Source organism: Amblyomma americanum, chromosome 2 (genome assembly GCF_052857255.1).
Source record: "Amblyomma americanum isolate KBUSLIRL-KWMA chromosome 2, ASM5285725v1, whole genome shotgun sequence".
Classification (NCBI taxonomy): Eukaryota; Metazoa; Arthropoda; class Arachnida; order Ixodida; family Ixodidae; genus Amblyomma; species Amblyomma americanum.
In genome coordinates, this window is record NC_135498.1 from 213,677,318 (window position 1) to 213,701,734 (window position 24,417).

The 24,417-nt window shown below is 48.8% G+C and overlaps 1 protein-coding gene and 1 pseudogene across 8 annotated transcripts in view; one reads left to right on the forward strand and one right to left on the reverse strand.

Moving 5' to 3' along the window:
* The window catches only part of LOC144119452 (uncharacterized), an 816,664-nt gene that overhangs the window by 495,030 nt on the left and 297,217 nt on the right, over positions 1–24,417 (reverse strand). The gene's annotated exons all lie outside the window — the stretch shown is intronic.
* Positions 21,447–23,771, forward strand: LOC144119383 (uncharacterized; annotated as a pseudogene).

Sequence of the window (24,417 nt, forward strand, 5' to 3'; positions counted from 1 at the left end):
TCCTGTCCGACAGCGACACTACCCGGTTTTCGATTCCTGGATGCTCAATGGAAAGCCGCATCACCACAGTCATCACCCGCCGATATAAAAGTGCTGCAACCACCTTCGCCGCTCTGTGGGCTCGGAGGCTGTGCTCTCGCACGAGTCACTAATCAATAGGTATTCGCCATGCAGGTATTTGCCGTCGCTTCCTCCGAGCTCTTCGCTCCTCTCCTCGCCCTTTACCCAGCCACTGTGTCGACTGCAGCACCCAGCTGCTCCTATAACGGCATCCTATTCCTGCTTCCGCCCGACATCAACACTTCATCCTGTCCTACAGCGACACTACCCGGTTTTCTATTCCTGGATGGTCAATGGAAAGCCACATCACCACAGCCATCACCCGCCCATATAAAAGTGTTGCAACCACTTTCGCCGCTCTGTGGGCTTGGTGGCTGTGCACTCGCACGAGTCACTAATCAATAGGTAATCGTCATGCAGGTGTATGCCGTCGCTTCCTCCGAGCTCTTCGCTCCTCTCCTCGCCCTTTACCCAGCCACTGTGTCGACTGCAGCACCCAGCTGCTCCTATAACGCATCCTATTCCTGCTTCCGCCCGACATCAACACTTCATCCTGTCCGACAGCGACACTACCCGATTTTAGATTCCTGGATGCTCAATGGAAAGCCGCATCACCACAGTCATTACCCGCCGATATAAAAGTGCTGCAACCTCCTTCGCCGCTCTGTGGGCTCGGTGGCTGTGCTCTCGCACGAGTCACTAATCAATAGGTGTTCGTCATGCAGGTGTATGCCATCGCTTCCTCCGAGCTCTTCGCTCCTCTCGTCGACCTTTACCCAGCCACTGTGTCGACTTCTGCATCCAGCTGTGATAACGGCATCCTATTCCTGCTTCCCCCCGAAATCAACACTTCATCCTGTCCTACAGCGACACTACCCGGTTTTCGATTCCTGGATGCTCAATGGAAAGCCGCATCACCACAGTCATCACCCGCCGATATAAAAGTGCTGCAACCACCTTCGCCGCTCTGTGGGCTCGGAGGCTGTGCTCTCGCACGAGTCACTAATCAATAGGTATTCGCCATGCAGGTATTTGCCGTCGCTTCCTCCGAGCTCTTCGCTCCTCTCCTCGCCCTTTACCCAGCCATTGGGTCGACTGCAGCACCCAGCTGCTCCTATAACGGCAATCTATTCCTGCTTCCGCCCGACATCAACACTTCATCCTGTCCTACAGCGACACTACCCAGTTTTCGATTCCTGGATGCTCAATGGAAAGCCGCATCACAACAGTCATCACCCGCCGATATAAAAGTGCTGCAACCACCTTCGCCCCTCTGTGGGCTCGGTGGCTGTGCTCTCGCACGAGTCACTAATCAATACGTATTCGCCATGCAGGTATTTGCCGCCGCTTCCTCCGAGCTCTTCGCTCCTCTCCTCGCCCTTTACCCAGCCACTGTGTCGACTGCAGCACCCAGCTGCTCCTTTAACGGCATCCTATTCCTGCTTCCGCCCGACATCAACACTTCATCCTGTCCTACAGCGACACTACCCGGTTTTCGATTCCTAGATGCTCAATGGAAAGCGCATCACCACAGTCATAACCCGCCGATATAAAAGTGCTGCAACCACCTTCGCCACTCTGTGGGCTCGGTGGCTGTGCTCACGCACGAGTCACTAATCAATAGGTATTCATCATGCAGGTGTATGCTGTCGCTGTCAACGCGCTCTACGCTCCTCTCCTCGCCCTTTACCCAGCCACTGTTTCGACTGCAGCATCCAGCTGCTCCTATAACGGCATCCTATTCCTGCTTCCGCCCGACATCAACACTTCATCCTGTCCTACAGCGACACTACCCGGTTTTCTATTCCTGGATGGTCAATGGAAAGCCACATCACCACAGCCATCCCCCGCCCATATAAAAGTGTTGCAACCTCCTTCGCCGCTCTGTGGGCTTGGTGGCTGTGCTCTCGCACGAGTCACTAATCAATATGTATTCGTCATGCAGGTGTATGCCGTCGCTTCCTCCGAGCTCTTCGCTCCTCTCCTCGCCCTTTACCCAGCCACTGTGTCGACTGCAGCACCCAGCTGCTCCTATAACGCATCCTATTCCTGCTTCCACCCGACATCAACACTTCACCCTGTCCGACAGCGACACTACCCGGTTTTAGATTCCTGGATGCTCAATGGAAAGCCGCATCACCACAGTCATCACCCGCCGATATAAAAGTGCTGCAACCACCTTCGCCGCTCTGTGGGCTCGGTGGCTGTGCTCTCGCACGAGTCACTAGTCAATAGGTGTTCGTCATGCAGGTGTATGCCATCGCTTCCTCCGAGCTCTTCGCTCCTCTCGTCGACCTTTACCCAGCCACTGTGTCGACTTCTGCATCCAGCTGTGATAACGGCATCCTATTCCTGCTTTCGCCCGACACCAACACTTCATCCTGTCCGACAGCGACACTACCCGGTTTTCGATTCCTGGATGCTCAATGGAAAGCCGCATTACCACAGTCATCAGCCGCCGATATAAATGTGCTGCAACCACCTTCCCCGCTATGTGGGCTCGGTGGCTGTGCTCTCGCACGAGTCACTATTCAATAGGTATTCGCCATGCAGGTATTTGCCGTCGCTTCCTCCGAGCTCTTCGCTCCTCTCCTCGCCCTTTACCCAGCCACTGTGTCGAATGCAGCACCCAGCTGCTCCTATAACGGCAATCTATTCCTGCACCCCCCGAAATCAACACTTCATCCTGTCCTACAGCGACACTACCCGGTTTTCGATTCCTGGATGCTCAATGGAAAGCCGCATCACCACAGTCATCACCCGCCGATATAAAAGTACCTCAACCACCTTCGCGGCTCTGTGGGCTCGGTGGCTGTGCTCTCGCACGAGTCACAAATCAATAGGTATTCGCCATGCAGGTATTTGCCGTCGCTTCCTCCGAGCTCTTCGCTCCTCTCCTCGCCCTTTACACAGCCACTGCGTCGACTGCAGCACCCAGCTGCTCCTATAACGGCATCCTATTCCTACTTGCGCCCGACATCAACTCTTCATCCTGTCCTACAGCGACACTACCCGGTTTTCGATTCCTGGATGCTCAATGGAAAGCCGCATCACAACAGTCATCACCCGCCGATATAAAAGTGCTGCAACCACCTTCCCCGCTATGTGGGCTCGGTGGCTGTGCTCTCGCACGAGTCACTAATCAATACGTATTCGCCATGCAGGTATTTGCCGTCGCTTCCTCCGAGCTCTTCGCTCCTCTCCTCGCCCTTTACCCAGCCACTGTGTCGACTGCAGCACCCAGCTGCTCCTATAACGGCAATCTATTCCTGCACCCCCCGAAATCAACACTTCATCCTGTCCTACAGCGACACTACCCGGTTTTCGATTCCTGGATGCTCAATGGAAAGCCGCATCACCACAGTCATCACCCGCCGATATAAAAGTACCTCAACCACCTTCGCGGCTCTGTGGGCTCGGTGGCTGTGCTCTCGCACGAGTCACAAATCAATAGGTATTCGCCATGCAGGTATTTGCCGTCGCTTCCTCCGAGCTCTTCGCTCCTCTCCTCGCCCTTTACACAGCCACTGCGTCGACTGCAGCACCCAGCTGCTCCTATAACGGCATCCTATTCCTACTTGCGCCCGACATCAACTCTTCATCCTGTCCTACAGCGACACTACCCGGTTTTCGATTCCTGGATGCTCAATGGAAAGCCGCATCACAACAGTCATCACCCGCCGATATAAAAGTGCTGCAACCACCTTCGCCCATCTGTGGGCTCGGTGGCTGTGCTCTCGCACGAGTCACTAATCAATACGTATTCGCCATGCAGGTATTTGCCGTCGCTTCCTCCGAGCTCTTCGCTCCTCTCCTCGCACTTTACCCCGCCACTGTGCCGACTGCAGCACCCAGCTGCTGTGATAACGGCATCATATTCCTGCTTCCGCCCGACATCAACACTTCATCCTGTCCGACAGCGACACTACCCGGTTTTCGATTCCTGGATGCTCAATGGAAAGCCGCATCACAACAGTCATCACCCGCCGATATAGAAGTGCTGCAACCACCTTCGTTGCTCTGTGGGCTCGCTGGCTGTGCTCTCGCACGAGTCACTAACCAATAGGTATTCGTCGTGCAGGTGTATGCTGTCGCTTCCTCCGAGCTATTCGCTCCTCTCCTCGCCCTTTACCCCGCCACTGTGCCGACTGCAGCACCCAGCTGCTGTGATAACGGCATCCTATTCCTGCTTCCGCCCGACATCAACACTTCATCCTGTCCGACAGCGACACTACCCGGTTTTCGATTCCTGGATGTTCAATGGAAAGCCGCATCACAACAGTCATCACCCGCCGATATAAAAGTGCTGCAACCACCTTCGCCCCTCTGTGGGCTCGGTGGCTGTGCTCTCGCACGAGTCACTAATCAATACGTATTCGCCATGCAGGTATTTGCCGTCGCTTCCTCCGAGCTCTTCGCTCCTCTCCTCGCCCTTTACCCAGCCACTGTGTCGACTGCAGCACCCAGCTGCTCCTATAACGGCAATCTATTCCTGCTTCCCCCCGAAATCAACACTTCATCCTGTCCTACAGCGACACTACCCGGTTTTCGATTCCTGGATGCTCAATGGAAAGCCGCATCACCACAGTCATCACCCGGCGATATAAAAGTGCTGCAACCACCTTCGCCGCTCTGTGGGCTCGGTGGCTGTGCTCTCGCACGAGTCACTAATCAATAGGTATTCGTCGTGCAGGTGTATGCTGTCGCTGCCAACGCGGTCTCCGCTGCTCTCCTCGCACTTTACCCCGCCACTGTGCCGACTGCAGCACCCAGCTGCTGTGATAACGGCATCATATTCCTGCTTCCGCCCGACATCAACACTTCAACCTGTCCGACAGCGACACTACCCGGTTTTCGATTCCTGGATGCTCAATGGAAAGCCGCATCACAACAGTCAACACCCGCCGATATAGAAGTGCTGCAACCACCTTCGTTGCTCTGTGGGCTCGCTGGCTGTGCTCTCGCACGAGTCACTAACCAATAGGTATTCGTCGTGCAGGTGTATGCTGTCGCTTCCTCCGAGCTATTCGCTCCTCTCCTCGCCCTTTACCCCGCCACTGTGCCGACTGCAGCACCCAGCTGCTGTGATAACGGCATCCTATTCCTGCTTCCGCCCGACATCAACACTTCATCCTGTCCGACAGCGACACTACCCGGTTTTCGATTCCTGGATGTTCAATGGAAAGCCGCATCACAACAGTCATCACCCGCCGATATAAAAGCGCTGCAACCACCTTCGCCCCTGTGTGGGCTCGGTGGCTGTGCTCTCGTACGAGTCACTAATCAATACGTATTCGCCATGCAGGTATTTGCCGTCGCTTCCTCCGAGCTCTTCGCTCCTCTCCTCGCCCTTTACCCAGCCACTGTGTCGACTGCAGCACCCAGCTGCTCCTATAACGGCATCCTATTCCTGCTTCCGCCCGACATCAACACTTCATCCTGTCCTGCAGCGACACTACCCGGTTTTCGATTCCTGGATGCTCAACGAAAAGCCGCATCACCATAGTCATCATCCGCCGATATAAAAGTGCTGCAACTACCTTCGCCGCTGTGTGGGCTCGGCGGCTTTGCTCGCGCACGAGTCATGCAGGTGTATGCCGCCGCTGCCAACGCGCTCTTCGCTGCTCTCCTCGCCCATTACCCCGCCACTGTGTCGACTGCAGGACCCAGCTGCTCTGATAACGGCATCCTATTCCTGCTTCCGCACAACATTAACGCTTCATCCTGTCCGACAGCGACACTACCCGGTTTTCTATTCCTGGACGCTCAATGGAAATCCGCATCACCACAGTCATCACCCGCCGTTGTAAATGTGCCGCAACCACCTTCGCCGCTCTGTGGGCTCGTTAGCTGTGCTCCCCCGCAAGTCACTAATCGTCTGGTATTCGTAATGAATGTTGGTAACAAGTATTCTCTGTTTCCAAAAAACTATCAACTATTTCTTAGCGCAGGTGCCGAGCCTGCAGTGCAGCGTTTGTAGCTGACTGCGGCAATGTTTTGCGTGCTTAGTTTATGGATGAGAGACGCCGTAGTGAAGGGCTCCGGAAATTTTGACTACCTGGGGTTCTTTAACGTGCACTGACATCGCACTGCACACGGGCCTCTAGAATTTTGCCTCCATCGAAATTCGACCGCCTTGGCCGGGATCAAACCCGTGTCTTTTGGTACAGCAGCCGAGCGCCATAACCACTCAGCCACCACGGCGGCGCTGTTTTGCGTGCCTTAATGCTCTAGGATGGTGATGTCGAATCTTCCCCAGGCCCTAACACTATGGAGGATGTGCTCTCTGAACTAAAAGATATATGCGCCGGTCAAACCAAGCACATTTTCGAAATACAAGCTCTAAAAACTCAGACCGGTTCCACTGAATTTGCTATAGCCGGCTCGACTAAGCGAATGACCATTCTGGAGGGCCATTTCCAAGCTTTTTCAGATCTTCAAATCGATTTCGAAGCAATGAAATCTGAGAGTGCTGGGATTGCTCGGCATTAAAATATTCTAGATGCGCCAATTGAGAATGCAGAAAATCGCTCGCGTCGCAATAATCATATTTTATTGCATTCCTGATACTAACCCATGCGAAAATTTTGCAGGCTGTGAGGAAACAGTCATCAACCATTGCTTTTGGAAGTTGAGTACAACAATTAACCCCGTGAACATTGAACGCGCCCATCGCCTTGGACGTTACAAATCTAACCACACTCGTCCAATCCTTGTCAAGTTAACTTCATCTAAAATTAAGGATGTCATATTATCGAATGGTCATCAGTTGAAGGAAACTGACTTCAGCGTCGGCGAGGACTTTTCCCTGAATTTACGAAATCCGTGAAAGCACTTAGTCGCTCTTGCTAAGGAAAAGACAACAAAGTTTGCTCTGAATTTTAAGACATTACATATTGGTCCCAAGCGCTACATCTTCGATGAAACCAGGAGAAAGTCAAGGAAGTAGTAACTCCTCCCTCAAAATCAGATTAGCAATGACCTCATCGTGGACCGTCTGGAAGCCGTACCAAGAACGCTTGTTTATCTAGCCTCTCGCGCTCCGTTGTATACACTCACATTCGTAGTTTTATTCCTAGCGTAAACTTACTTCTAGCCTTGTTTCGTCATCAAGCAGCAACCTACGTATACTGAGACTTGGCTGAGCATAACAGACAACGAAGTACTGACTGATCTACCAAACTTTCAAGTTTGTTGGAAAGACCGTAAATATTCACGAGGAGGGGGTGTACTCATCGCCGTCAGCCAAGATTTAACATGTTTTCTTATACAAGATTCATCCGACCTCAAAGTGTTGTGGCTAATCTTTCACGCAGCACCTAACGCAGTTTTACTTGGCGTTTGTTACAGGCCGCCACATAGTAGCGAGGATTTTTCCCGTCAGCTTAATAACGTACTAAGCCAACTGTCCACAAACCATCCTAATTTACATATCTTCCAGCCCGCACCTATGTTTAACAATGGAGAAACAAGAGAATTCCTAGATTTTTGCAACAATCTCAACCTTACTCGTGTAATACTTGAACCTACCCACGTAACACAAAACTGTGCAAATATTTTAGTCCTCTTATTAAGCAGTCACCCAGACAGCGTTGAGACCATTACATACCTACCTGTAATAAGCGACCAGAAAGTAATTCACGCTAACCTTTTCCTTGCGCCAAACCGGCTCCGCAAATACCATAAAACCATCCGTCTTTATGACAAAGGGGATTATATCGCCATAAATAATAAACTTAATGCGTTTTTTAAGTCTTCTCGTCACGTTTTCATTCACGCAGTGTTCAAGAAAATTAGTTACTGTTCAAAGACAAACTAAAAAAGTAACTAACAGATTCATCCCCCAAATTAGTCGTCGGTCTAATTCACAAAATCCATGGCTTACTAAAACACTGAAACGTTTGGAGAACAAAAAGAAGCGCCTTTACCGTTTAGCCAAGTCTCAGGGGACACATAGCGCGTGGGGAAAATATCGCGAAGCTGAAAGATCATATCTCGCCGCTATTTCTAATGCCAAGCATACCTTTCTCACTAGGACTTGCCTAATCTGTTAACTAGTAACCCCAGAAAGTTTTGGAAAGTTATCAATCCGCATCACGCACCGGAAATAACCCTCACAGATGAGTCAGGCACAGTTTTCACTGATGCTGAGTGCGCTACTATGTTTAACTCTGCCTTCTAATCCGTATGTACGAAAGAAACTCATATACCACCATCATTTTCAGCACCACCCTCAATGATAAAATATGCTATGCCACCAGTTGTCTTCAAGCCGCCGCGGTGGCAGAGTGGTTACGGCGCTCGGCTGCAGGCCCAAAAGACATGGGTTCGATCCCGGCCGCAGCGGTTGATTTTCGATGGAGTCGAAATTCTAGAGGCCCGTGTACTGTTCGATGCCAGTGCACGTTAAAGAACCCCGGGTGGTCGAAATTTCCGGAGCCCTTCACTACGGCGTCTCTCATAGCCTGAGTCGCTCTGGGACGTTAAACCCCCTTAAACCACAAACCATAAACCAGTTGTCTTCAGGTCATCTGGGATTTCGTCCCTAATTGAAAGCATGAAAATTTCATCTTTATCCACTATTGACAATATTAACTCAAACATTTCGAAAATAAGCAAGGATATTTGTGCGCAATTATGCTTACTTTTTTCACAGCCACTGTTATCAGGTCAACCACCACGCGATTGGAAAAGCGGTAAGGTCGTTCCTGTCTTCAAATCGGGTAGAAAAAATTCACCGCTTAACTACCGTTCCATTTCCCTCACCAGTGTATCCAGCAAACTCATAGAACACGTCATCTACACCAATGTCATGAGCTTCCTTGACTGTCACAACTTTTTTTATCCCGCGCAAAACGGTTTTCGAAAATGCTTCTCATGCGAAATATAGCTGGCCATTTTTATTCATGATTTGCATGCTAATCTTGACTCTCACCTACAGACCGATGCTATTTTTCTGGACTAAGCAAAAGTGTTCGACAAGGTTCCTCAGAAACCCTTACTAATAAAACTTTCATTATTGAACCTCCCCTCTAATATATTTAAATGGGTAGAATTCTTGACTAACCACTCACAGTACGTCATTGTTAAAAACCACAACTCCAATCATAACCCAGTAACATCAGGTGTCCCGCAAGGGTCTGTCCTAGGTCCGCCTCTGTTTTTAATTTATATTAATGATTTACCAACGCATCTATCTAGTAATATTCGCATGTTTGCCGATGACTGTGCAATTTATCGCAAGGTTAATAAAGCATCTGACAAAACGTCTCTTCAAAAATGACCTTAACCGCATTCAGGAATAGTGTGCCAATTGCTTAATGGAACTTAACCCTCAAAAATGTAAAATCCTGCCATTCACGCGTCGCCGCAACCCACTTCATTTCCCATACGTCATAGCTATCGTCCCTGTACACCCGGTTCTATCATACAAGTACTTAGGCATTAACTCGCGTAGCGACTTCTCCTGGAGCACACACGTTACGAACATCATTTCGTCCGCTAATAAAACACTGCATTCTTAAGACGTCATCTCCGCCAAGCCCCTAAACACGTTAAGGTATTAGCGTACAAATCTCTTGTCAGACCAAAATTACAATATGCATCACCCATTTGGAACCCGCACCAAGCTTACCTTATAAATGCACTTGAATCAGTCCAAAACAGAGCAGCCATATTCATCTATTCATTGTATTCTTACGACAACAGTGTGTCAGCGTTGAAAGCGGAATCCGACTTATTGCCCTTATCACCTTGTCGCCGATTGCCAGCCTCTGCTTGTTTCATAAATTTTTCCACAGTCCACTCGGCCGCGCACCCTATATCGCCCCTCATGCCCGCTTATCTCATCGCCTTCTTCATCCTTTTCAAGTTTCCCGATCTCGTGCCCGAACTACCGCCTTTGCCGCATCATTTTTTCCCGTACTGCAGCAGACTGGAACGACCTACCCAACGACATCGCAGTCGTCACGTGCTCATCCAGCTTTGCCAATAATGTTACCAGTCATATTTCGTTGTGTTAACACTTGCCCACCAAAATATATGTGCCCATCCCTTTTGTAATACCCCCTCGTAAATCGTTAATGTACTAAATTAAATGAAAAATGATCAGCTAAGTGTGCGGCAGCTATAATACAATTTGTGAATTTTTCATTAATCTCGTCGATGTTAAGATTAAGGTAATTTTTTATAAAGAGGAATCTGCTGTAATAAAGTTTAAAGTTTGCTAGATGAAGTTTCCAACGTCGCGGTTTTCTTGGGATTATTTCCGGTTCAAATGTTAAGCTAATCAGTACCGGGAGATGATCGCTGCCATATGGGTTGTCGATGGCATCTCATTTAAACTCACTAAAAACAGACAGTGAACTAAACGATAAATCTAAACAACTAATTTTCCTTTGCTTGTGGAACAATATGTGCGCTTTCCCGAATTTAGTAGACAGACATTATGGCAGAAAATAAAATCTAAAATGCGACCTCTAGATTTACTTTCCTCACTTCCCCAGAAAGAGGAGTGCGTATTAAAATCCACAACTAACGATATAACTATGGTAGTTGTTCTAAACGTGTTTCTAGGTCATGGAGTGTAACTTAGTTGTGGCTCGAGATAAATGGAACATTATGTGATGGTTTCGAAATGAACAACAGTGACTGCAACGGCTTCATGTTTGGTGTTTAACTTGATTTCACAGGTTGGAAGACCAAATTGAACAATAATCGCATCACCTCCAAAAAGCCTACTCGCTTGCTCTCAGTAACTCACATAGACTATACTTATTAATATGTTTGTAAGTTTGAACCTACGTTTGTTTCTTGAAGGCGTAATGTCACAGGAGAAAGAGACATTTGCACACAGCAGCGGCGGCAGTCAGCACACTGTGGATCTACGCTAACTGCCACGCAACACTCTTGCAGATACGCCTGTTTCGATCGTGGCTTTGCCAGATTCTTGGTTGAACCTGACTTTTCCCCCGCCTGTCTGATAAGGACTGCTGAATGGCCACCAGTTGGTCGTCTTCCGGAGCATCGAAATACGCCTGTTTGATCTTGGCTTCGCCGGATCTGGTTGAACCTGATGTTCCCCCCGTCCCCCTGAGAAGGACTGCTGACTTGGCCACCAGTTGGTCGTCTTCCGGAGCAACGAAATACGCCTGTTCCGATCTTAGCTTCACCGGATCTGGTTGAACTTGATGTTCCCCCCGCCCGCCTGATAAGGACTGCTGACTTGGCCACCGGTTGGTCCTCTTCCGGAGCATCAAAATACGCCTGTTTCGATCTTGGTTTCGCCGGATCTGGTTGAACCTGACGTTCCCCCGCCCGCCTGATAAGGACTGCTGACTTGGCCACCAGATGGTCTTCTCCCGTAACATCGAAATACGCCTGTTTCGATCTTGGCTTCGCCCGATCTGGTTGAACCTAACGTTCCCCCCGCCCGCCTGATGAGGACTACTGATTTGGCCACCAGATGGTCGTCTTCCGGAGCATCGAAACACGCCTGTTTCGATCTTGGCTTCACCGGATCTGGTTGAACCTGACGTTCTCCCCGCCCGCCTGATAAGGACTCCTGACTTGGCCACTAGTTGGTCGTCTTCCGGAGCATCGAAATACGCCTGTTTCGATCTTGGCTTCGCCGGATCTGGTTGAACCTGACGTTCCCCCCGCCCGCCTGATAAAGACTGCTGACTTGGCCACCCGTTGGTCGTCTTCCGGAGCATCGAAATACGCCTCTTTCGAACTTGGCTTCGCCGGATCTGGTTGAACCTGACGTTCCCCCGCCCGCCTGATAAGGACTGCTGACTTGACCACCACATGGTCGTCTTCCGTAGCATCGAAATACACCTGCTTCGATCTTGGCTTCGCCGTATCTGGTTGAACCTGACGTTCCCCCCTCCCGCCTGATAAGGACTGCTGATTTGGCCACCAGATGGTCGTCTTCCGGAGCATTGAAATACGCCTGTTTCAATCTTGGCTTCACCGGATCTGGTTGAACCTGACGCTCCCCCCGCCCGCCTGATAAGGACTGCTGACTTGGCCGCCAGTTGGTCGTCTTCCGGAGCATCGAAATACGCCTGTTTCGATCTTGGCTTCGCCGGATCTGGTTGAACCTGACGTTCCCCCCGCCCGCCTGATAAGAACTGCTGATTTGGCCATCAGTTGGTCGTCTTCCGGAGCATCGAAATACGCCGGTTTGGATCTTGGCTTCGCCGGATCTGGTTGAACCTGACGTTCCCCCTGCCCCCCTGATAAGGACTGCTGACTTGGCCACCTGTTGGTCGTCTTCCGTAGCATCGAAATACGCCTGTTTCGATCTTGGCTTCGCCGGATCTGGTTGAAAATGACGTTCCTCCCGCCCGCCTGATAATGACTGCTAAATGGCCACTAGTTGGTCGTCTTCCGGAGCATCGAAATACGCCTCTTTCGATCTTGGCTTCGCCGGATCTGGTTGAACCTGACGTTCCCCCGCCCGCCTGATAAGGACTGCTGATTTGGCCACCAGTTGGTCGTCTTCCGGAGCATCGAAATACGCCTGTTTCCATCTTGGCTTCGCCGCATCTGGTTGAACCTGACGTTCCCCCCCGCCCCCCTGATAAGGACTGCTGACTTGGCCACCAGTTGGTCGTCTTCCGTAGCATCGAAATACGCCTGTTTCGATCATGGCTTCGCCGGATCTGGTTGAAACTGACATTCCTCCCGCCCGCCTGATAAGGACTGCTGAATGGCCACCAGTTGCTCGTCTTCAGGAGCATCGAAATACGCCTGTTTCGATCTTGGCTTCGCCAGATCTGGTTGAACCTGACGTTCCCCCCTCCCGCCTGATAAGGACTGCTGACATGGCCAACAGTTGGTCGTCTTCCGGAGCATCGAAATACGCCTGTTTTGATCTTGGCTTCGCAGGATCTGTTTGAACCTGACGTCCCCCCCCCCCCCCGCCTGATAGGACTGCTGACTTGGCCAACAGTTGGACGTCTTCCGGAGCATCGAAATACGCCTGTTTTGATCTTGGTTTCGCCGGATCTGGTTGAACTGACGTCCCCCCCCCCTCCCCCCCCCCCCCGCCTGATAAGGACTGCTGACTTGGCCACCAGTTGGTCGTCTTCCGTAGCATCGAAATACGACTGTTTCGATCTTGGCTTCGACGGATCTGGTTGAACCTGACGTTCCCCCCGCCCGCCTGATAAATACTGCTGACTTGGCCGCCAGTTGGTCGTCTTCCGGAGCATCGAAATACGCCGGTTTCGATCTTGGCTTCGCCGGATCTGGTTGAACCTGACGTTCCCCCCGCCCGCCTGATAAGGACTGCTGACTTGGCCACCAGGTGGACGTTTTCAGGAGCATCGAAATACGCCTGTTTCGATCTTGGCTTTGCCGGATCTGGTTGAACCTGACGTTCCCCCCGCCCGCCTGATAAGGACTGCTGATTTGGCCACCAGTTGGTCGTCTTCCGGAGTATCGAAATACGCCTTTTTCGATCTTGGCTTCACCGGATCTGGGTGACCCTGACGTTCCCCCCGCCCCCCTGATAAGGACTGCTGACTTAGCCACCTGTTGGTCGTCTTCCGTAGCATCGAAATACGCCTGTTTCGATCTTGGCTTCGCCGTATCTGGTTGAAAATGACGTTCCTCCCGCCCGCCTGATAATGACTGCTAAATGGCCACTAGTTGGTCGTCTTCCGGAGCATCGAAATACGCCTCTTTCGATCTTGGCTTCGCCGGATCTGGTTGAACCTGACGTTCCCCCCGCCCGCCTGATAAGGACTGCTGACTTGGCCACCAGATGGTCGTCTTCCATAGTATCGAAATACGCCTGTTTCGATCTTGGCTTCGCCGGATCTGGTTGACCCTGACGTTACCCCCGCCCCCCTGATAAGGACTGCTGACTTGGCCACCAGTTGGTCGTCTTCCGGAGCATCGAAATACGCCTGTTTCGATCTTGGCTTCGCCGGATCTGGTTGAACCTGACGTTCCCCCCGTCCCCCTGAGAAGGACTGCTGACTTGGCCACCAGTTGGTCGTCTTCCGGAGCATCGAAATACGCCTGTTCTGATCTTAGCTTCGCCGGATCTGGTTGAACCTGATGTTCCTCCCGCCCGCCTGATAAGGACTGCTGACTTGGCCACCAGTTGGTCGTCTTCCGGAGCATCGAAATACACCTGTTTCGACCTTGGCTTCGCCGGATCTGGTTGAACCTTACGTTCCCCCCTCCCTCCTGTTAAGGACTGCTGAATGGCCACCAGTTGGTCGTCTTCCGGAGCATCGAAATACGCCTGTTTCGATCTTGGCTTCGCCGGATCTGGTTGAACCTGACGTTCCCCCCGTCCACCTGAGAAGGACTGCTGACTTGGCCACCAGTTGGTCGTCTTCCGGGGCAACGAAATACGCCTGTTTCGATCTTGGCTTCGCCGGATCTGGTTGAACCTTACGTTCCCCCCGCCCTCCTGATAAGGACTGCTGTCTTGGCCACCAGTTGGTCGTCTTCCGTAGCATCGAAATACGCCTGTTTCGATCTTGGCTTCGCCGGATCTGGTTGAAATTGACGTTCCTCCCGCCCGCCTGATAAGGACTGCTGAATGGCCACCAGTTGGTAGTCTTCCGGAGCATCGAAATACGCCTGTTTCGATCTTGGCTTCACCGGATCTGGTTAAACCTGACGTCCCCCCCCGCCCCCCTGATAAGGGCTGCTGACTTGGCCAACAGTTGGTCGTCTTCCGTAGCATCGAAATACGCCTGTTTCGATCTTGGCTTCGCCGGATCTGGTTGAACCTGACGTTCCCCCCCGCCCGCCTGATAAGGACTGCTGATTTGGCCACCGGTTGGTCGTCTTCCGGAGCATCGAAATACGCCTGTTTCGATCTTGGCTTCGCCGGATCTGGTTGAACCTGACGTTCCCCCCGCCCGCCTGATAAGGGCTGCTGACTTCGCCACCAGATGGTCGTCTTCCGGAGCATCGAAATACGCCAGTTTTGATCTTGGCTTCGCCGGTTCTGGTTGAACCTGACTTTCCCCCCGCCCGCCTGATAAGTACTGCTGACTTGGCCACCAGTTGGTCGTCTTCCGGAGCATTGAGGTGCCCTGGCCGTGCTTAAAAAGGCTGCATCCACAGGCTGCGCCGACATTTGCACACAGCAGCGGTGGCAGGCAGCATACTGCGGATCTATGCTCGCAACGCTCTCGCAGGTTGGTGTTATTTAGAATACCTCCTCTAAGCTTCCTTTTGCACTGCTGCTGCTGCCGCTGCATTTTTCTTTCCTGCTGTCTTCTTCAGTCAACCCTCATTTGAGAATCATGTCGGAATGTTTAGCCTGCCATGAGGATATGATTGATGATAAAGAGGTGCTTAGTATGCTCCACATGTAACTATCCTTATCACCTTGGAAAATATTCGGGTGTGTCTGCGTCGAGCTTTCGAAACAAGGGTGACTCAGTAATTTCGACATAGAAATGCCCAACTTGTGATTCCGTGAAAAAGAAAAGTGGCCCAGCTGCTCCTTCGCCAGCTGAAAATGCTAACATTGATCGCCAGCTAAATGATCTAAATGACAAACTTTCTCTGCTTCTTCCTCTTGTGGCAAAGGTCGACGCACTCAGTGAACTTGTTGCGAAAGTTGATGGAATTGAAAGCTCAATTAAGCTGGTTTCCTACCAGTATGATACCGTGCTAGAAAATCTTGAGAAACAAAAGAACGACATGGCTGCACTAAAGAAAAAGGTAGAAAACATTGAAACTGGAAAATCCCAGCAACCAGGCAAATACGTCTTCAGGTGAATGAATCACAGCAGAACCACCGCAGACGGAACATGAAAGTGCATGAAATCGTTCAGGAACAGCATGAAAACCTTCTAGAGGTAATGAATAGCCTAGCGGCGTCGCTACAACTCCAACCCTAGAGGACTCCGATCTTGAAGCCCTGCAAAGCTTGCCAGCGAAAACTGGAAAGGAATCAATGATTATTGCTAGATTTCATCTGGCATCTCTAAAACAGAAATCGATGAAATGTCGCACTGCTCCCATGACAAAGGACTCGAATGTGAAGCTTCTGGACAAGTTGACCGGGGAGAGCAAACGGTTACTCTGGCTAGCCCGCTCAAAAGGATCCGAACTTAATTATGCCTTCGTGTGGCAGAACGACGGGCGCATTTTCGCTCGTAGGGCAGAAGGCGATAAGGTTCTTCGGATCTACAATGAACATGATCTAGAAAAAATGTAATGATAAGCGGCGAGTGTTTACTGCTTTGGCCGGTTTTTCAGCAGAATGGCAGGTCCTGACGCTGGTCTTCTCTATCATAGCATAGAATCTTTTCACAGTATTTCTTTATCATTTAAAATGCAGTCCAAGTGTTTTTCCTTTTACCACCTAAATGCGCACTGTTTGCGTAACAAGGATGAAGAGGTTTGCAGCTTTTTATCTTCGTTAAAGCATGAGTTTGATGTTTTGGGTTTTCAGAAACCTGGTTCAGGGATTCTGGTGATATAGTGCATTTTGATGGTTATAGATGTGAAGCTTTATGCAGAAAAGCTAAAATATGTGGTAATGTTGCAATTTATATTATATTTATATTATGAAGTTGCGTCTGACTACACACTTTTGAACCAGAACATTTAATCCCTTTTTGTCAAATCCAGGTCATTCATGTATGGCGTTGTTTACAAAGAATACGTTGTTTACGTTGTTTGCGTTCTTACGAAGAATTCTTCTGGATCCTTGAATTAATGCTAGAAAAACTTTCTGTACTAGGACTTCCTGTTATAATTATGAGTGATTTTAACATTAACTTGCTTCGCCCCTAACATGCATCTGGCACTTTCGTTGATATTCTGTCTTGTTATGGCTTCTCCAATGTTATCAATGCCCCAACCCGTGTCACTCTCAATACTGAGTCATTAATAGACCTCTGTTTGTTAAGTTGCGATCACAAAAAATCAATGGCTGGTGTTCTTGCCAGTGGCATCAGCGATAATTTATTTTCTGTTTTGTACCAAGAGGTCCGTGTACAGATTGTCGATGCACCAATACTGCACGCACTACTAGAATGATAACAAAGAGAAGTATTGAACAGTTCCGATCTCTTGTAGCCGCTGTAGACTGGCACGAACTTTTAGCCCTCCAGAACCCCAATGACTTGTACGAACGATTTCTAGAAGAAATAATAGAATTATATGATATCGCATTCCCTCTTGTAACCGTAAAGAAAAGCAAAAGAGCCAGGAAACCTTGGATTACTTGCGGGCTACTGCTAAGAATAAAAACTCGAAATGGTCTTTTTCACAAATTTTTATCATGCAGAGATAAAGGGTTGTTCGCGGAATACAAAAATAAACCGCAACAAGTTGGGTACCGATAGCAAGAAAGCACGCATTCGCTATTATGCCAACAAATCCGCTGACATTTGCTATGATCCTCAAAGGTCTTGGCACGTTGTAAAAAGTTTACTTAATAAACGTCATACCTCCATACCCGCTGAATTAAATATCGATAATTAAATGTTTGGCGGTGCTTCTCTGAGCACTGAGGTCAATAGTCATTTTTAAATTTTGGATCTTTTACTGCTCGTGGTTCTTCGAGTTCGAAAAGTATATTCAATGTAACCCATCCAACTCCTTGTTTCTTTACCCGACCACAGAAACTGAAATTGTTTGCCTAATCAACGGTCTTAAAAATAGCAGTTCTTCTGGTTTTTATGGCATTTCTGCTGTGCCAATCAAAGCTGTTTCTGATATTCTCTCTGAAGTCCTATGCCACTTAACAAATCAGGTATTATCTACCGGAATATTTCCAAATAAAATGAAAATCGCTAAAGTCATAGTTCTTCACAAAGGCGGTGCTGCCGACTGTATCAATAACTACCGTCCAATATCGGTGCTCCGGCTGTTTTCCAAAATAGTAAAAAGAGTAATTAATACAAAGTTATCTAAGCACTTAACTGAAAATGCGCTGCTCTCTGCAGCCCAGTATGGTTTCCAGAAGGGGAAATCAACTGAATCTGCACTAGTATTCATTAAATATAAGTTAGCATATAACATAGAATTGTAGTTGTTTACCATATGAATTTTTCTGGATTTTAACAAGGCTTTGTGGCAACCAGCTGATGTTAAATGTTAATAAAACGAAATATATAATTTTTCCACCTGTCAATAAACCAATAATTAATTCTATCCCAATTTCCTTCCTGTCTAGCCCCCTAGAACGTGTTTCAGTACAAAAATATTTAGGCGTGCTGTTTCATGAAAACCTCCGTTGGTGTTACCATATAGACCTTGTAACCAGCAAAACTGCCCCATAAATTGATATAGTAAATAAATTTCGCCCCCTTCTCCCAATACATTTGAGGAAGCAACTATATTTTTCCACGGTCCAGTCTCGCGTGCAGTACTCTATGTTACTATGGGGAGTAGGCACGAAAACAAGCATGAAAAAGATTTATATGCTTCAAAAAAAAGGCTTGCGTTTCATTTACAATCTCTCAAGATATGACTCTGTTTCAGCGTACTTTAAAAGAAGTCAGATATTAAGTATAACAGCACCCTATAATCAACGACTGTCCGAATTTATATAGATGCAATACAAAACTTATTGTAGTGCGTTTTCAAAATACGTTTACCAATACAAATCCACACTATGGTCTAAGAAAAGTTAACTTTCTAAAGCCCGGTATAAGAACCGGGTATGGTGAGTGGTTAATTCCCCGGCAAATCCCGAACCTTCCTTTCATACTTAATCTTTTTGAACAATCATCATCCTTGCCATCATTCCGGAAAAAACTGAACTATACTTTGTGGGACATATGTGATTATTTGGGCCCTATTCCTGCTGTGTCCTCGCATTTCTGATCTTGTATCTGTTCGTTTCATGTACGTAAGATGTATTTATTTGAATGCGTTTGTATGTGCAATGTATCCGCGACCAATGACTGACAGTTTTGTTTTGCTCAATGCCCACCATCTTGTGCTGCACACGTAATCTGTGGTGCCGAAGAACCTGTCAGGTGACTTTTACGTCCCCTTTTAGCCTCGGTCCGATGGCAAGCTTTTATGTGCTAAAAAAATTCAATAAACAATAAAGATCTGTCAAATCGCTGTAGCTTTTTAAAAGTCAATGACAGTTCAAACTGATTAGGAACGCCATGTTGAATGAGGTTTGGGAGTGCAATTAAACCTATGTTTCTGGTTTTGAGGGTCCTGTTACACGGGTCCTCTGTGCTGCTGCTACAGCGCGGGATAGTTTTGCGTTGTGTCCGTTGCCTCTCTAGAGGTTCTAGACAACCGCGGGGAACCCGCGGGTGTGCGGTTTACAGGCCTCTCCCGACTGGGGGAAACCTTGCGGGCTGCCGACTGAGGGGCCGGTGTGCCCATCTCCAGGGGTGGCAGTGAAGCCTTCACTGTGTCTGCCGGAGGCGGGGATGGCCCTGCCAGAGGCTTTGCCTGGACAATGGCCAGAGCCGGGTGTGGTGCTCCACCCCTACGCACCACATCCGCAGTTTGTCTTTGCCGTAAATAGAGATAGATTTGCGAGTGCCAACCCTTTTCTGTCTCCTTTGAATGTTATGTTTTCTTTTGTTTTCAGAGCTATGATTTCTTTTTCATTTTTCTATCTTGGACAAGGCCTGGAGTAAGCAAGGTGGTCTCCTACGCAGTTTGCACAAGAGGACGCCACTGCATCGCAATTCTCAGTTGCGTGCTCTCTTGAGCCACATTCGAGCAGGTTTTATGACCGCGGCAGCTGTTTGATGCATGGCCATATCTTTGACAGTTAAAGCATCTGCGCGGTTGGGGTATATATGTTCGAACTTGGATTTTCAGATAACCTACGTCTATCGTTTCAGTTACTGTGATTGTATAGAATGCGAGGATCGTGTGCTTAGTAGGAATTTATTTTTTTTCTGATTTTGATTCATTGAACATTTACCGCATTTTGGTCCACTAGACCATCCAACATTTCTTTTTAAGTGATGTGGAGAAATTCAGAGTCGGAAATTACGCCACGGACGGTATTCAACGATCTATGTGCAGTGATAGTGATAGGTACGTTTCCAAAGGACTGGAATGTTCGAGAGCTTTCCTTGCTGAGATTCATTATCAAGTTCGAGTAGCAGGCCTCCGCTGCCAATTTTACTTGCTTTGCACTTTCATCCTAGGGCATCAGTCAGACATTTTTGTACTTGGAACGGGGACAAGATTCGGGCTGGCTTTTATTCAAATTCGAAGGGTATTACATGATATTGCCGCCTATGAAAAATGAGAAAACCGAGAAAGGAGGAGGAGACAGGAGAGTTGTATGAAATCGATAGGTAAGTGAAAGATAGAGCGGAGGATATAGGAAAAGGCGACTGCCGATCTCCTCCGGTCGGGTAAGGCTGGAGGTGCCGTCTACAGGAAGCAGGGGCCAAAGTAGCGTGTTGCCTCCAACGAGGGGCCTTAAATGTCCAAACGCTCGTCATCGGCTCAACCACCAGGAGCCACTTTTCCCAGGACACGGCGATGCCACGCACGGCTAAGCGCGGGTGCTCGGGTCCGTGGTGACGCGCTGTTCACCATCATCCCCCTGCGGCGATGTCCCGGCGGATTCTCAGGAACCCGTGGTGTCGCCATTCACCAACGTCTGCATGCTGCCGACACCTCCCTGCGGGAGGCATCAACTATGCATTTCCTACATGTAGAAAGGTTAGCCTCAGAAAAAGGCTGAAGTGAAATCTGTCTGTTTTTGTTTCGGTGTTCATGTTGGAAGCAAAAAATATGGGAAAATGTCACATGCATCCCAAGTGATTACGCCCGATTTTACATTACTAACGTCCAGAGTTATAAGTACTTCATCTAATAACGATGTTTACATAGTTGTGATTCGTGTTGGCTGTTTAATCACATTCAAAAGCCAATTTGCTTTGAGTAATGAATTTATTTCTAGCTGCTATGACAACTTGACATGTTGATGATTATATCGCCACCATGTACAACTTTCGCACGATGTTACCGACACAAGAAAACAGCGAATCAAGGAAAGTAGTACAGAGCCCTGTCGTGGACGGGAACATGCTACAAAAAATGTGCTTTGTGAACATGCGAATAATTTTTTGTAATCAGGTCCATTTTCCTGTGAATATAACTTTTTTCAGCCACCCTCTGGATTCAGATCGTGTGTCTTTTGACTATTGCCACAGAATGAAAAACATCACATTCCAGTTCCTTCATGTGGACAGACTGTTGAGAAGAAATGGAAAATTCATCCTTCCAAACTTCTTGAGTTACAAAGATGGCATTTCTGCTTTAGCTATTCAGACTTGACAAATGGTTCCCCTTGTTACAGACTGCTATACAAGATTCAGGAAAAGGAGGGAGCCTCCAAGCTGGTGAAGTGCCTGATCAAGAAGCCCCTGTGGCCGACAAATTTCGAAAAAATGAACGTCAGTAGTGCTGTTCAGGTTTTTTCGCCACATGTAAAGGATGCATGCTTAAAACGTAAAGGATCAGTTTCTGGGTTACAGCACGCACCTAATAACATCTTTCCTTCTAGACTTCGCAGCATTAAGGAGAGTGATTAGCCATATTAGATGAATGATCATCATTCACTCTTATTCTCGTTTAAGTCACCACAGTCCTGCGATTTTTGCAGCAACTTGGACAGAGCCTTGGACCTTCTGGCTTCGGGGACTGCCTGCCAACAGAGGAATTTATGGAATTGGTGCACAAGTGAGTTGTACTCCATGATATTAAGAGCACCACTCTCCACTGGACAAGCAGAGATGCCTTGGGGATGCCATTTTACTCTGCAGAAGACAAGAGTTGTGTATTAGCTTCGGCAGTGTTTATGCCGACCGTATTTTAGTGATTTATGGTTTTCAGGGTTTAAAATCTTAAAGCGACGCAGGCTATGAAGGACGCCGTAGTGGAGGGCTGCAGATAATTTGAACACCTGAGGTTTAGCATATGTTGGCGCGGCACAATGCACATTCCTCTAGCATTTTGCCTACATCAAGATGCAAGCGCCGTGGCCAAGATCGTACCCACGTCTTTCGGGTCAGCAGCCGAGCACCATAACCACTCAGCCATCAACGTATTTCAATGTTTAAAGCATGGATTTGTAGAGTTGAACCATTATCGGCTTCTAGGGTGGAGCTAATGGAAAGCAGGTTTTCTTTATTAACAGCTACTGAAGCGGTCTTTGCTGCTTTTCTTGTGACATGTGCTAACTTACTACACTGGAAACATTTCTCTTAAAGACTTTCATGGCTAGAAAATGACTCTCTTAAGTACTTCATGGAATGGAAAGAAGCGATATCATACAAGATGAAGTTCCTGTCTGACGAGACATATGAGGCACTGAGAGTGACCAGCATGTCGACAGTGCTATGCACAAGGTTCCTCTTAAGTCTGGATTTCATTTTGTGCTCACGGCTAAGTTTTCAAGTGACGATGTAGAGACACTGGTTTCGACAATCCGGCAACTGAATGGGTGCAATGACCAAACGGACGCCTACGCATCTCTGCAGAAAATTTTGGTGACTGGAATCATCCACGCGTCATCCAGTGCCAATGCTGGGAGTATGGTGGGCTCGCTGGGGAAGGCATCAAAACTGTTTCCCAGCCCTGTGCAGGCACTTCCGACAATGCTATCAAGAAGCTTCTGCTCCCACATCTCGCTGAAGTGGAGCGCTATCCAAGTATGAAAAGTGCTGGGACCACCCTTTAATACTTGGGCTTTGTACGCTAATTGTACACATGCAGTTTCTAAATTCAAAGGGAAAATCTAAAAGGCCTTGTGCCATTTCCGTCATCCAAGTGTTAAGGAATATGCTCCTCGGAAAAATAGAGACATTGTTATAAAACAGTGAGTTCAGGCGCTGTCACAAAATGACCTTGAGTGTCTGAACGGGGTGATCAACGACTGAGGCTTCGACCAAGAGGAAGGGACAGCGTTGTGTCTGCACTTAACTGTGCCTGAACGGTGACCTTCGAAAAGTGTTGTCGCCTAAACAGCTGTCTTATATCCATTGACAAATGATCTGTTTGCGCAAATTAAGGACATATTACCAATGTTTGGGCACTGTGCTAGCAAAATATTGATTTAGGACTGAAATGCTGCCAATAGCATTTTTCAGAGTAAGTGTTATTAAGTTCCACTTTGCCTTCTTTCTTTCAGGTGCCCCTCAACGAAGCCCTCGAGCCAGCACACTGGCAATGCTTGCTGGATTCTTGGTCAGAGCCGTGCAAGATTGCATTGCATGTGAGGGCCTTTTCATTAATTTGCGGGCACCAGCCTCCCCGTCTACCACTACTCCGATCATAGCAGGCATGGACCGGGGAGGGCTGTCATACCCTACCTTGGCCTTCGTAGGGTTTGTGAGCCGCCTGGAAGGTGCTGCATCAAGTGTGGCTCCTGTGCTTTTTAGGGGGCCAAGGCCGCTTAAGGAGCTTACAGACCTGGTGCTGTCATCACTAGCAAAAATCCGCTGTTTGTGTGCTCGAAGGGCACCACAGAGCCTCACAGAAGAGCCCTGCTAAAGTTGATTGTCCACAACATCATGAGGCCATTTTTGTCAAATTTTGTCGCTGATCTGGCAGAAGAGCACGCCAAATGTAAAATGATCAATGCCAAACCAAAATCATGGAAGGTCCTGAAACTGGAAGATTCTGGCCGGAGTGAAATAAAGCTCTGGCCACGACCGGCTATTGTGTCTGGCAAACAAGCTTTCCGAATCAGGTTTTATTCAATTTTTATGTAGAGTGTGTCCTGCCATGATTAACAATCTGGTGACCGCTCCTGAAAACAAGTGAGTAGTAGTAGTAGTAGTAAAAACATTTATTTTAAAAAAAAAAAAACAAGTGAGTAAGAAGTGTGCATAGCGCGCTTTTTATCCTAAATTGGCGGCAAGTAGCGCGGCTTCCCCCTGGTATCCTGCTAGGTCATGTGGGGTTGAATTGGGGAGATAAGTACATTCTTCCCACTCCATCGCGGCTGACACGGTTCAAAGCCGCCCGGACCCCACCCCGTGATCGCGTACGCTACCGAGCGCTCGCCGACCACGGCGGGCCTTGCTCTGAGGGAACAAAGGAACGACACATTGGCTGACCCAAACAAGCATTTATTGCTACAGCAACAATAACGCCAGCTAGCAACAAGGTATGCTAATGAATCAAGGTCGTCCGACTCACCAGCAAGGTTCCGAGCGAATGTTCGCCCGCGCTAGGGCAAGGGATTATATACTCCGAAGGCCGGACGGGACGAGTACGGGAGCCTGTCTCCCCGTCGCTGCCTCGCCCCGCCGGCGAAGGGCGGAGCCGCTATCGACATCTCCGCTCGCGCCGACGATCCCAGCCGAAGCCCCCCATGCCCCCTCTCCCGCGAGCGGGCTTTGGCAGTCTCCCGCG